This window comes from Ylistrum balloti, unplaced genomic scaffold, assembly GCF_031769215.1.
Source record: "Ylistrum balloti isolate Yb309-2 unplaced genomic scaffold, AGI_CSIRO_Ybal_v1 Utg369862, whole genome shotgun sequence".
Classification (NCBI taxonomy): domain Eukaryota; kingdom Metazoa; phylum Mollusca; class Bivalvia; order Pectinida; family Pectinidae; genus Ylistrum; species Ylistrum balloti.
In genome coordinates, this window is record NW_026782009.1 from 938,128 (window position 1) to 952,154 (window position 14,027).

The window sequence follows — 14,027 nt, forward strand, 5'->3', positions numbered from 1 at the left end:
AAGACTTACAAAAGGTGTTAACGGTTGTGTGTGTATTGTCTGTAGACAGATGTTTGTTGTGTAACTATATATATTTATCTGTATATACTGGTTGTGAGGTAATGACTGGAAGAGACAGGTCCAAATCATTAGCATGTGTTTGTGAGGTTATAAGGTGACACATCAAGAACAGAATGCACTACATGTATGAGAGCAGGTAGACTACCAGTAATTTCATGTTCAACATTTGGAGATTCTTAGAAAACAAATGTATCCTTGTCCTGTTTATTTTTTCTACTTCTGAAAAAAACTTAATGTCCAAAAAAACCTGAGAAATGGGATTACATGTTCGTTATTATAGTTTTTTAAAATATGTACATCCTTACAAAAACAATAGAGCAGAAAGTAGTGAGAATATTATACAAGTGTCTAGAGAGTGTTGATGTTGTACAATCCTTATTCAATGCATATGAGAACACAAGGTTTCCAAACTGTTTCATTTGTAATCCAATATATATTCAAATTTTCACCTTTAAATCATGAAAAGATTTTGTTTTATATTTTGAAATTTTTACTGTATTTTCACCATATGATAATATATATATGCGCTATCATATTGCATGTGTTGAAAGTTTCATAATATTAACAGTATTATTGCATATTTTCATTTTCTGATTTATATTTTGAAAATATCTTTGGATTGTTTTTTATAAAATGAACCATGACATTAACTTAGTATGAGAAGTCCCTAGTAGATCAATTTATTTTCCAAATTTCAGGTAAATAAATATTCTCTTTATGGCTTAGAAGAAATTGAAATATTTTCTTTGAATTTTAAGATATTTTTCTGATTATTAGAACCTATATATCCCAAACAAATTTGTTTGAAGAATTGAAATCACATTGATAAAGAAGAGAATGTACAAGGACATAATAGCAATATTTTACACGTATCTATATAAAAAATTGGGGGAGGGGGGAGTGTTGTCCAAGTTAGGTTAATAATACATGTAGCACAATTCATGATTTTTTTTTAGTTTCGGCAAATTACATCGATAAAAATCTACCTCATGTAATATACAAAAAGTTTTTGTGTATTTTTCTAATTTTTGCGCAATGTGTATAGTGTGAGTGAAGTATGTGTAGTAAATGTACAACAGTTCAGGATAGCTGTAGTCACCATGTCTTAACCAAGTCCTAACAAAGTTCTCTAAACTTCTCTGATATTTTTCATATACATTAAACTGCCAGTAAAATTAATAAAGTTACAGCATTAAATAGTCACACTTTTGGCATCCATGGTAACGGTACAATACACACACCTATTGGTATCATACTGATAACATCTACATTGTGTTTTTGGGTCATTCAAGGTCAATTACCTGTTTAAATGACACAAAAGACTGCTATGATTTGAAAGTCTACAAAATATATACCATTTGAATATCAAATGATTGTCAATCTCTTCGAGGGTAGATATTGTTTGACTCGGGGTCAGGGATATAGTCACATTCTAGTGAAGGGTAGATATTGTTTGACTCCGGGTCAGGGATATAGCCACAATCTAGGGAAGGGTAGATATTGTTTGACTCCGGGTCAGAGATATAGTCACATTCAAGGGGAGGGTAGATATTGTCTGACTCTGGGTCAGGGATATTGTCACATTCTAGTGCAGGGTAGATATTGTTTAACTCCGGGTCAGGGGTATAGTCACATTCAAGGGGAGGGTAGTTATTGTCTGACTCTGGGTCAGTGATATTGTCACATTCAAGGGGAGGGTAGATATTGTTTGACTCCGAGTCAGGGATATTGTCACATTCTAGTGCAGGGTAGATATTGTTTAACTCCAGGTCAGGGGTATAGTCACATTCAAGGGGAGGGTAGTTATTGTCTGACTCTGGGTCAGTGATATTGTCACATTCAAGGGGAGGGTAGATATTGTTTGACTCCGGGTCAGGGATATAGTCACAATCTAGGAAAGGGTAGATATTGTTTGATCCGGGTCAGGGATATTGTCACAATCTAGGGAAGGGTAGATATTGTTTGACTCGGGGTCAGGGATATTGTCACAATCTAGGGAAGGGTAGATATTGTTTGACTCGGTGTCAGGGATATTGTCACAATCTAGGGATGGGTAGATATTGTTTGACTCGGTGTCAGGGATATTGTCACAATCTAGGGATGGGTAGATATTGTTTGACTCCGGGTCAGGGATATAGTCACAATCTAGGGAAGGGTAGATATTGTTTGACTCCGGGTCAGGGATATAGTCACAATCTAGGGAAGGGTAGATATTGTTTGACTCGGTGTCAGGGATATTGTCACAATCTAGGGAGGGTAGATATTGTTTGACTCCGGGTCAGGGATATAGTCACATTCAAGGGGAGGGTAGATATTGTTTGACTCGGGGTCAGGGATATTGTCACAATCTAGGGAAGGGTAGATATTGTTTGACTCGGGGTCAGGGATATTGTCACAATCTAGGGAAGGGTAGATATTGTTTGACTCGGTGTCAGGGATATTGTCACAATCTAGGGATGGGTAGATATTGTTTTTGTTTAAGTTGAATTTGATTGAGCACCACTTTGTTGATTAATGCTACATGTGTTAAGTTTCCTTTCCTTATTGTTATATTTGTAAATCTCATCAGTTTTTAACTATAATTAGATAATCGTCTGTTATCATCGACACAACATTGAATATCATTTAATATTGAATGGTATCTGTTATCATTAGAACAATATCAAATCATTTCTGTTATCAGTGATATCATATTTAATATCTTCTGTTATGAATGATAACATGTTAAAAGTGCAAATGCAAACAAATGCCAGTGATATCAAATAATAAAGAAAATGTATAAAAATCATACATCCGTTTTCTTGTTGTGTGTGCAGAAAGGATGTTCTATTCCAATATAGGTTATTGGTTTCTTTTGTTTAACACTATTTCCATTTCCATCATTTAACCTGTCAATATAACAAATAATGGAGAGAAAATAGATGGAATGAACAAAAAGATGGAAAAACAAAACTTTTTAGTACCAAATTGTACCCTAGTTAGTTGATGTCATGTTACCACTTGGAAAACGTGTCACTTAGTGGTGATACGAAAAACTTTTATGTGCATATCCACACTTCTTGAAACTTAACCTAAAGCTTCAAATTTTCCAAATTAATTTCTTATGTGACCTGAATATGTTACTGTTTTAAAGTGACACTTGGGTTTCTCAATCAGTTACTGTACAACTGTGTGTAAGGGTTTGCGGTAGTGGAGTGTTAAGACGTCTAACCGTCTTTATCACTAGCCCTCCACCTCTTGGTCAAGGTTAAAGGCCTATGTGGGGCAGTGACCAGGAACTCCAGCTTTCCTCTACTACCCAAACCCTGACATGTCCTTAAATGACCCTAGCTGTTAACAGGACGTAAAGCAACAACAAACTAAAACATTTACAGTGTAAAAGTAACACCAACTATCCTACAGTAGGATCAGAGTGTGACAATGAGAGTGTCCACAGACAAGGGCAATGGAGTAGCCTGTGTGGTCAGAGAGAAGTGTCCAAAATATTTTCTTATCTCATCTTAACAGTCCAGGGAAGAGGAGAATGGAGCCACATAAAGTACAGAGAAATTTTGTCTTTTTTTGTTATGCCTTTTACATTTGTCATAGGAGTAATAAAAAAATATTCTTTCACTGCAAGGGTTCAAACAAGCAACTCATCGGTCTCTAGTCTGATATTCCAATGCTTGACTCAAGGGAAATTTCTACTAGCCGAGACTAGTGAGGTGACTTTTAGTTTTTACATCATTCCCTCTTTCAATAGGTAAGTCTTTTGCCCCTTCAGCTTCGATCTGGACGCTCTGCTACTCAACTAAGTGGAAATTCCCACAAGCTGTGACTGGTAAAGTGACCTGTACTGTCTCCTACACATGATCGTATCATTGCTGGATTGATATGAAAAGTTTTCCAACTTTGGTAACAGAGTTGCGGTTGACCGTTAACTGAAACTATCTATAGATATTTGATTGAAATGACTGTACTTGGTACACTTCCTTCAGGTTAATGTCCTTAATGAACTTTCTTACTAACAATACAGGTGAACAGGTAAGTATGATATGATCATCTTTAGCTTCAAAATAAATCTTGCAGACATATTGGAACCATTTGATTGACAAAACTAAAATTTTATCCCCAAAAAAATGAATTCAAAAAAGCTTTTTGAAGTTTTTTGTGGGTTTTGTAAGCTAACATTAAACAAAGTTTTTCCCATGTCGTTTACAATACAATTGTGGTATGTTTTATACAAAATGTTGGACTCTGACCAGAGCTGATATTGTAGTTGGGTATTTAGTGTGACATGGATTACTTAAAGTGGCATGAACTATTCTGATAGCACATTGTCTGTCTTTTGATGTCACGTTTCTAGCAGACAGTCAACTACACAAAACAGTGATCTCGGTTAAAATGGAGTCGTTACCTTTTGCTACAAGTTATCTTTGCGATCATGATATGTTGAGCAGACAGACCAGATCAGCTCAGCGATAAGATAAGAAAATAATAAAGATTTGATAATTTTTATTGATTTATTATATTAATCATACCTTAATCCGACAAGACCAGTTTAATTACGATCTACAGCCAAAACTTATGAATTATTTATCGAGTTAAAACGTCTATCCCTGTTAGTTGACCTGTCAATCCCACCAATAGAATGCATTGTTACATCACCATAGATTCTATCCAAACAGTATTGAGTATATGAAAGAGGAATTGCTCAGTCTGATGCCTTCAGCTGATCCTATCAATGTATCACATCACGAATCGTGTCAGAGAATTCAGTCATACATTTTGTTCTCATTGACAGCAAAACTTAGTTGTCATCATTACCACTGACCATTATGCCAAATGATTCCTAATTTGAATAACTTGTTAAATTACAAAGTTGAGAAGCTTTCAGTGTCAAGTTTCAGAGATAAGACCTGCAACATCAACAGGTATATGATTTAGATATTGTGAATGAAAATTGATATATTAAATAAAATTTGATAGCTTTGTTTTTGAAATTAATTGTTTTAGTATATTGTCTTTAACAGTACATTTTAAGACTTAAAAGAGCATGCCAAGGATTGTTTTTTACATGTTTATATAGGAAATTAATCCCTATTTGTTTTATATGTATTGTTGGAAAAGGTGCAAAAATTATGACAACATAACTTACCTTTATGACTCTTCCTATCACTGAGCATTGTCACAATGACAAAATGTTAGTGTTCAAGTGACATAACTTATCCTGTCACTAGGACGAACTTCAGTGCTCTGACGACGTTACTCTTCCTGTCACTGAGCATTGTCACAATGACAAAATGTTAGTGTACTGGTGACGTTACTTTTCCTGTCACTGAGCATTGTCACAATGACAAAATGTTAGTGTTCAAGTGACATAACTTATCCTGTCACTAGGACGAACTTCAGTGCTCCGACGACGTTACTCTGCCTGTCACTAGGCATTGTCACAATGATGACGTTAGTGTTCTGGTGACGTGACTCTTCCTGTCACTGAGCATTGTCACAATGACAAAATGTTAGTGTTCAAGTGACATAACTTATCCTGTCACTAGGACGAACTTCAGTGCTCTGACGACGTTACTCTGCCTGTCACTAGGCATTGTCACAATGATGACGTTAGTGTTCTGGTGACGTGACTCTTCCTGTCACTGAGCATTGTCACAATGACAAAATGTTAGTGTTCAAGTGACATAACTTATCCTGTCACTAGGACGAACTTCAGTGCTCTGACAACATTACTCTGCCTGTCACTAGGCATTGTCACAATGATGACGTTAGTGTTCTGGTGACGTGACTCTTCCTGTCACTAGGCATTGTCACAATGATGACGTTAGTGTTCTGGTGACGTGACTCTTTCTGTCACTAGGGATTGTCACAATGATGACATTAGTGTTCTGGTGATGTGACTCTTTCTGTCACTAGGCATTGTCACAATGATGACATTAGTGTTTTGGTGAAGTGACTCTTCCTGTCACTGAGCATTGTCACAATGACAAAATGTTAGTGTTCAAGTGACATAACTTATCCTGTCACTAGGATGAACTTCAGTGTTCTGACGATGTTACTCTGCCTGTCACTAGGCATTGTCACAATGATGACGTTAGTGTTCTGGTGACGTCACTCTTTCTGTCACTAGGCATTGTCACAATGATGACGTTAGTGTTCTGATGACGTGACTCTTCCTGTCACTGAGCATTGTCACAATGACAAAATGTTAGTGTTCAAGTGACATAACTTATCCTGTCACTAGGACGAACTTCAGTGTTCTGATGATGTTACTCTGCCTGTCACTAGGCATTGTCACAATGATGACGTTAGTGTTGATGACTCTTTCTGTCACTGAGTGTTGACAAAATGTTAGTGTTCAAGTGACATAACTTATCCTGTCACTAGGATGAACTTCAGTGTTCTGACGACGTTACTCTGCCTGTCACTAGGCATTGTCATAATGATGACATTAGTGTTCTGGTGATGTGACTCTTTCTGTCACTAGGCATTGTCACAGTGATGACGTTAGTGTTCTGGTGACGTGACTCTTTCTGTCACTGAGCATTGTCACAATGACAAAATGTTAGTGTTCAAGTGACATAACTTATCCTGTCACTAGGATGAACTTCAGTGTTCTGACGACGTTACTCTGCCTGTCACTAGGCATTGTCATAATGATGACGTTAGTGTTCTTGTGACGTGACTCTTTCTGTCACTAGGCATTGTCACAATGATGACGTTAGTGTTCTAGTGATGTGACTCTTCCTGTCACTAGGCGTTGTCTCAATGATGACGTTAGTGTTCTGGTGACGTGACTCTTTCTGTCACTAGGTGTTGTCTCAATGATGACGTTAGTGTTCTAGTGATGTGACTCTTCCTGTCACTAGGCGTTGTCTCAGTGATGATGTTAGTGTTCTGAAGATGTCACTCTTTCTGTCACTAGGCGTTGTCTGCAAGGAATCTTAATGTTTCGCTGTCGTGACTTTTCCTAACATTATATATAGGCATTGTCTCAGTTACAAAATGTCAGTGTTCTAGTGATATAACTTTTACTGTCACCAGACGTTACCTAAAAGCGGAATGGTTGTGGTCTGACTCCAAGATTCTTGATATCATTAGGTGTCAACTATTTCTGTCACTAGGCATTGTCTCAAAGACAAACATTAGTGCTCTGGTGGTGTGAAGACATGACATTTTAATGACCTGAAATCATCAACTTATAGACAGAAGTGACAAACATGAAAAATTGAAAATCCACCATCATCCAACTTTTATTACTGATGATTCTTTGAGTATCTGCCTGCACATAGAACAATGGGTATGGTAGCATTTCTGTATTGAAGCACAAAAATCTTGATATGTAGATAAAGAAGTAGTCGGTAGTAATGGGATTAAAGGGTTTCATGTTTCTTGAAATGAAGAATTGGTCACATTTTTTCAAGTGTATCAAGGGTAAGGTCAAGGGTCATGACATTCTGACAGTGGAATGCTATAGTCAAAGCAAATTTCAAACAGAAATAAATTACAGAGATCTGTTTTCAAGATCACAGATTCAAATGTAATATCTCAATACAAAGTATTTTGATTAACCATGAAGGATTGAGACCCAGGGTCATGATATTCAGCCAGTAGCAGACATTGTGCTAAAGAACTTTCTAAAAAAATAATATTGACACACTTTTATGGTTACAAAGAGTCAAATTTGATGAAATCATTTCAACATCTACAGCACATCCAACAGGACAGGGTCATATTTTACCACAAACACACATGGATGAAGGATGTTAAATAAATGTAAGATCACAGGAGTCAGGTAAAAAAAAGTTGTGAATCTGCTTTTGAAATGTTATCACAATAATTGTAATGATATACAAATCCCCTCACAGTTCCACCCCTTGAATTAAATGCAGTAAAGATGATAAATTGTGTGAGGTTTGATAAAAATTCCTTAAAGAATGAAACCACATGAGTCTGACGGATTTTCTTAAAGAAGTAATGATGACCTCCAACGATAATATCATGGTACTTTATATGAATGGAAAGTTTGATTGAAATTCCTCAACGACTGAAGTTGTCAAAGTGCTGACAGATTTTCTAAATATAGTTATGGTGGCCTTGACCTACAACAATGAAACTCAAAATTGTCTGTGATATTATGTTCCTTTATGTGAATGTGAATTTTGAGAAAAATCTTTCAAGGAATGAAGCTGATAAGAATTTTCCATATCTAGTTACAATGATCTTGATTTTGACTTAACTGTTCTAAAACACCAGCTTGTGTGATATATTATGATCTTATATAAGTGTACGTTTGATGAAAAGTTCATAAAAAAAATGAAGCCGGTACGCTGTTGTCAAGATTTTCTAAAAGTGAATTTAGTTTGACCCAATAACCCCCAAATTCAAATTTCTCTGAAATAAATTGTTTGTTTTTAAGATTGTGAAGTTTGATTTTTAAAAATTCCTTGATGGAATGAGTGCTGACAAGGAGGTTTTAGTGTTATACATATAAGTACATAAGAGAATATCTTTATACACCCTCTGACGACATTCATTGCAAGGGGATAATAGGAGGCCCTAGGTCATGATACATATCAGAATATTGACAGTGGAGATGAAGAATTTCCAAACTTGATCCAATGCATGGCCTTGACCCACTTTCAATGCCAAAAAGGTGGCAGAAATGTACCTGTATTAAAAAATAGTAACAATTTATGTACCAGGTATAATAATGCTTTGCAACAAGGTTTGTATATACATTGTATTGATGCACTAAAACATGACCACTTTAAGCAGATGTCATATAACAGTTATTTTCTGGTGTCTGAATGACTTGTGTGGAATCATTACTGCATTCTTCTAATTATTGCATTTTAACTGTGAATGTTTTCAAATGTTATCAAATACATCTTTATCTCACTACAAACAATATATTGTTTGTTTGGTAGAATATGCCTGCGTTTACTAACACTACAGTGCTGATATGTCACATTACAATTACAAATATTTAACGATTCTTGTTTCCTGGGTAGATGTCAATATTGATAGTGGTAGAAAGATTTATTAAGGATGTGGAATGAGTATTCTGAAAATGAATATGGTAAAGAAAAGATGACTTAACCAAAAAATTAATTTCTTTATATCCAGTCAATATATGTCACCTCAAACAGTACAATTATAAGCAGGCTCATTACTTGACCAATAATTCAAACTTAATTACTTTTTTTAAAAATTTGGTCAGCAATTTTAAATAATGATTTTGCAATTTTGTTGAGTACATTGTTTGAACTTTGACCCAAAGTTGGCAACTATCCATCTGCATTCTTTAAATCTATCTCATTACTACCTATTTATTGTCTTACCTGACACCTAATTAGTATGGTTCAGATGTGTCTTAACGAGCAATTAATCTGTTTGTACCTGTGTAAATTATCTGCTTACCTGATTCCCTTGTTTTATCGAGTACTTTTAAAAGACTAGTTAGCATGAAGATACAAAGAATAGAAATCACTATCAATTAATTTTCTTTCAACTTTTCAAACTTACAGTGAAAAACAATATATTACTGTATCCTTTTACAAATTAATACTTTTATACTTTTATAAGTGAATGAATTGGGTATGTTGTAAAATCTTTCACATTATTCACAGCGTAGCTTCTTAACCAACAGAATTACACAAAATTGATATTGATTGCTTTTTCTCTATCTAAGGCTTTTGTCTTTACGATATTAGTTGATCACAGTCACTAATTGATCGGGATACATTTTTTCTCACCCTTTTGACGGAATGTAGGCACACTTCCAGATTTCAGCTGTTACAAACTGGTGCATTTAATAAGACAATATCAGGTATATTGGAACTATTCACATGCACCATCATATCAAATTAAATCTAGACGTTAAGCATGATAGGACTATTTAATTGAGAAGACTAGGTTACTTGTTTGTGTTACATAATATTCTCGATTAATCATGAATTTTATACAATGACACTGTCATATTAAGACAATGAACTATACAGCACCTTTATAATTGGTAAGCCCAAATAATATCCTATTTTTTCAAACAGTTCAACTTTATCAAAAACATGTATAAAGAAAGATTCTAAGATATCTGAGAGATTTTTATTTAACCAAGAGGTCACTTTTTTTACTGATAGCTTTGGTTTAGATTTTTGCTATGATATGAAGTTATTTGCTTCAATATTGTTTTTTTTTTTAAATTTGTCAGCTCCAATTAACATCAGTCTAACACCTGCTGCACATTACAAGCTAGATCTATTTCAGATTTAATGAAAATAGTGACTAGATATGTTTAAGGTATCCTGTAAGTATTTATCTTGTAAACGTTATCCTGATCATTCAGAATGAACTTTGATATATATCTGTAGTTCCATCAGGTAGCCTTTGAAAAACACCTGCCTCAACTACACAATGATCTAATGATGATGGCAGATTTGATGATCAAATGTTGTTTATGACCAGGATAATTGAATTACTAGAATTCCTTGGGTTCTGGACAATGTATTATAAATCATATACACAAATTAGTGATCAAAGTTGTAACATTAACAGCACTGCTTAATATGTTGCAATGATAAAAAAATTTACATACCTGTGGTTTAGTTATTTAGGTCCTTATCATTTTTCAAAAGTGTGAACCTATGTTGATCAAGAAGACTATGAAAAGTAGATTCAAACCTTTGAAATGTTATAAATATTTTAATGCTTTATCAATATTTGAGAAATACCCAACAAAGAAGTCATAATCACAGTACAGAATCACAGTAAGACTGTAGTTAAGCCTAGAATACAGCATGGTATATCAGAAACAGTACACTAAACATACTAACCAGCAAAGAATGGCTAAGTACATCTAATGTGACCAATTCTTATTTCATAACCCCAATCCAATTTATTTACCACCTACATTTGACCTGATGACCTTGAGTCAATTGACTTTCAATGGTTTTCTTTGAGTCAATTGACTTTCGATGGTTTTCTTTGAGTCAATTGACTTTCGATGATTTTCCTTGAGTCAATTGACTTTCGATGGTTTTCTGTTTGCAAGTGTGGGTATCTAAGCGTTCTACAAAACAACTGTCAATACAAAATTGCGAATCACCACAACAAAATATTCAAAAAATAAAAATGGATATAATTTAAACTTGGCCTCTGACTCACTGTCTTTATCCTTTTTATCTTAACTGTTTATCTTTTATTAACCAACTCTTTGTTTCATCTTTAACAAATCTTCCTTCATTTGTTCATATGGAAATGGTGATCAGTTTACAAACACAACATTAATAATGACCTTTGACCTGATGACCTTGACCCTTGTTACCCACAGTAATGGTCAGTAAATGAAACCACAACAATATGATTCTGTTATCACAGTGAATGAGATCGACATGTTTGACCTTAGACATTAAAGTCACAGTAGTAATATTTTATCAAAAACCCATGTCAACAGACAAAATATATTACAGACTACAATATAAACGTAATGGATCTATCTGGTACAGATGTTCTTACATGAGATTATAAACACTGACCTAATACACTGATGTTGTTGCTCCTCCATAACAATAAAACACCACTCTAATACCCTCTCTTTTATCTCCTAGATTTATCTAACCTTGAAAACTATTAATAGAATTCATCTTTCTCCTGCTAACATTTGTGTAGAATGAATGTGTATCCTTTCATTGTGTTCACAGAGTATGGGTGTCTATTATTATCCATTTACCTTAATAGAATGTTGAAAAATCCATCAAAATGAGAGCAACTTCATCAATCACAGTCCTCTCCATTCCTGATGGACCGAATTCTTGTGTGGAATCCTGCGTCATCACATCCAACTGAATTATACAGGTATTCCTGGCTCTGCCAAATCCCCTACGATCATCACTGTGTATCTTCTGTTAGCAGACATTTTATCTAGATTTACAGGGTTAACACTAAATCTTTACACAGATTACCCATCACCATAAAGACTTTATTATATACATCTAGACCTGCTTTATAGATGTGCTCCCAAGTGTATTTCAGGAATACAGAGTTCTACTCTTGTTTTCTGTAATATTGTACATCTAGATGGTAGGCTAAGAAAATATTTGTATAACAAGCATTCTCCTTTTCATACTTAAGTAAAGATATTAGCACTGTTAATTACTTGGGATTTAGTGAAGACTTTACTTCACAAACTTACCTCTTTAAACATATTCTCAAATGTATGATTTTGTGAGCACTGATTTAGAAATTACTTTAAATTTGTAACTAGTATGTGAAGTTAATTTCATGTCAGTAAATTCCCAATTTAATCTCATCACATTGATCATAGATTCTAAGAGATCTTCCCTGACAGAAGTGTAACAGAGACAATGGAATGGAAGGCCAACTAAGAGATACGACAGATTGACATGGGTTAAATTTTATACATTCCCCAATAGTTTGATGGTGGAGCATAACATCACAATAAGCAAATCCTCCAATCATATATATCTATAATACTGATATTGTTTTCTCCTCGGTAACCTTATTTGTTACTTTGTCCTTTTTCATTATTTCTCAGGTTATTTGTAGCTTGTAGGAAATAGTCTGGCAGAAAAGTGTGTACAAAAGAGTAATGTAATGAGGTGTACATTCAGAACAATCTCTGTTTGGAAATAGAGTTCCAAAGTAAATTTGTGGTGACAAAAAACTTTTACTCTATCCCCACTGTCAATCAAAAGAAATTTAAAACAAGTTATTATGTATCAAAATATTTTATTAAAAATTCTTTATGGTATGAATTAGTTATAACGATTATATACAGTTTATTAAACCAATAATTTGATGATTTCCACTTTTCACAATCACATACATCTATATGTACAAGAGCACTTACTTCATAGTTTTCCTTGTAATATGTCAAACTTTTAACTTTAAACGTTGTTTTGAAATATTCAAAATATGCCATGTATGTGTTTAAATCCCTGAAGCTTAATAACAATGGGTATGGTATAAGATTGATATTGGCAGGTCACATCGCATTAATGACAATAACAAAACTGCTCACAAGATAGCTTTGCATCTGTGTTTAAATTTTTTTAAAACTTTTTTTTTTAACTGAACACGTTTCATGGTTCATAATATGCATGGCAATCGACTATTTCATTAATGTATATTTTTTTCAATATCTAACACATCCTTATCATAAAGCTATCAATCAGTATTAAAATGTATTACTCTTCATATTCCACTTCATCTGCAGTACTGTAGCATGCTAGTCAGCTTGTCTGTCAAACTAGCAACCAACACTTATGTACCTTATCTTTGTGTGTACAATAACAGAGACACACGGGATTCACTAACGGAAGGGAAGTAACTCTGATTGGTAAATTTTTCCAAGTATAATTACTCTTGTATCTATCAGTTCCGTAATTTAAGCATAAGTGTTATATAACCTTTGACAACAACATATATTTTGTTCTTTGATCTGTGTAAGTGCCATCCTTAATTATACAATGAGTAAATGATTTCTTTCTCCCATGATAGTAATTTGAAATATGATGAACATCTATTGCATACAACTCTTAAAAGATTTGGGATGATTATATACAAATGACATTAAAATTTAAGCCTAAAATGATTTTGTGATAATGTGCAGAGATGAACATTGTGTTTATAACATAATTAGACAGTTGTACAGAATCAAGGGACTATACTTATCAAAGAGGCCCAAGTGTAGAGAATAATATAGGCCTTAATTGATAATTGTAAACTAATGTTAAGAAAATCAACATTTTCCCTCATTTAACTTTCAGCAGGAAATTATCCAATATATCCTGTTAATTAATTGCAAGTGATATATATAGAGATATGCTACATCTGATATCCAAATGAAGAGGGCTTAAACAATTTGTGTAGAATACAAAATATGATGGAAAAAATATTAGTACAAAATGGCAAAATGCTTTGCATAAAAGTTAAGATAATTTGTAGTGCCTTTG

At 34.1% G+C, this 14,027-nt stretch overlaps 1 long non-coding RNA gene across 2 annotated transcripts in view; it reads right to left on the minus strand.

Moving 5' to 3' along the window:
- The window catches only part of LOC132545891 (uncharacterized), a 36,784-nt gene extending 30,426 nt beyond the window's left edge, over nt 1-6,358 (minus strand). The window contains exon 1 of one of the 2 annotated variants that reach the window (XR_009554052.1): nt 5,198-6,358. This is a non-coding gene — a long non-coding RNA (uncharacterized LOC132545891). The remainder of the gene's footprint in view (nt 1-5,197) is intronic. The other variant, XR_009554053.1, reaches the window with a different exon arrangement.
- Between the last annotated feature and the right edge of the window lie 7,669 nt (nt 6,359-14,027).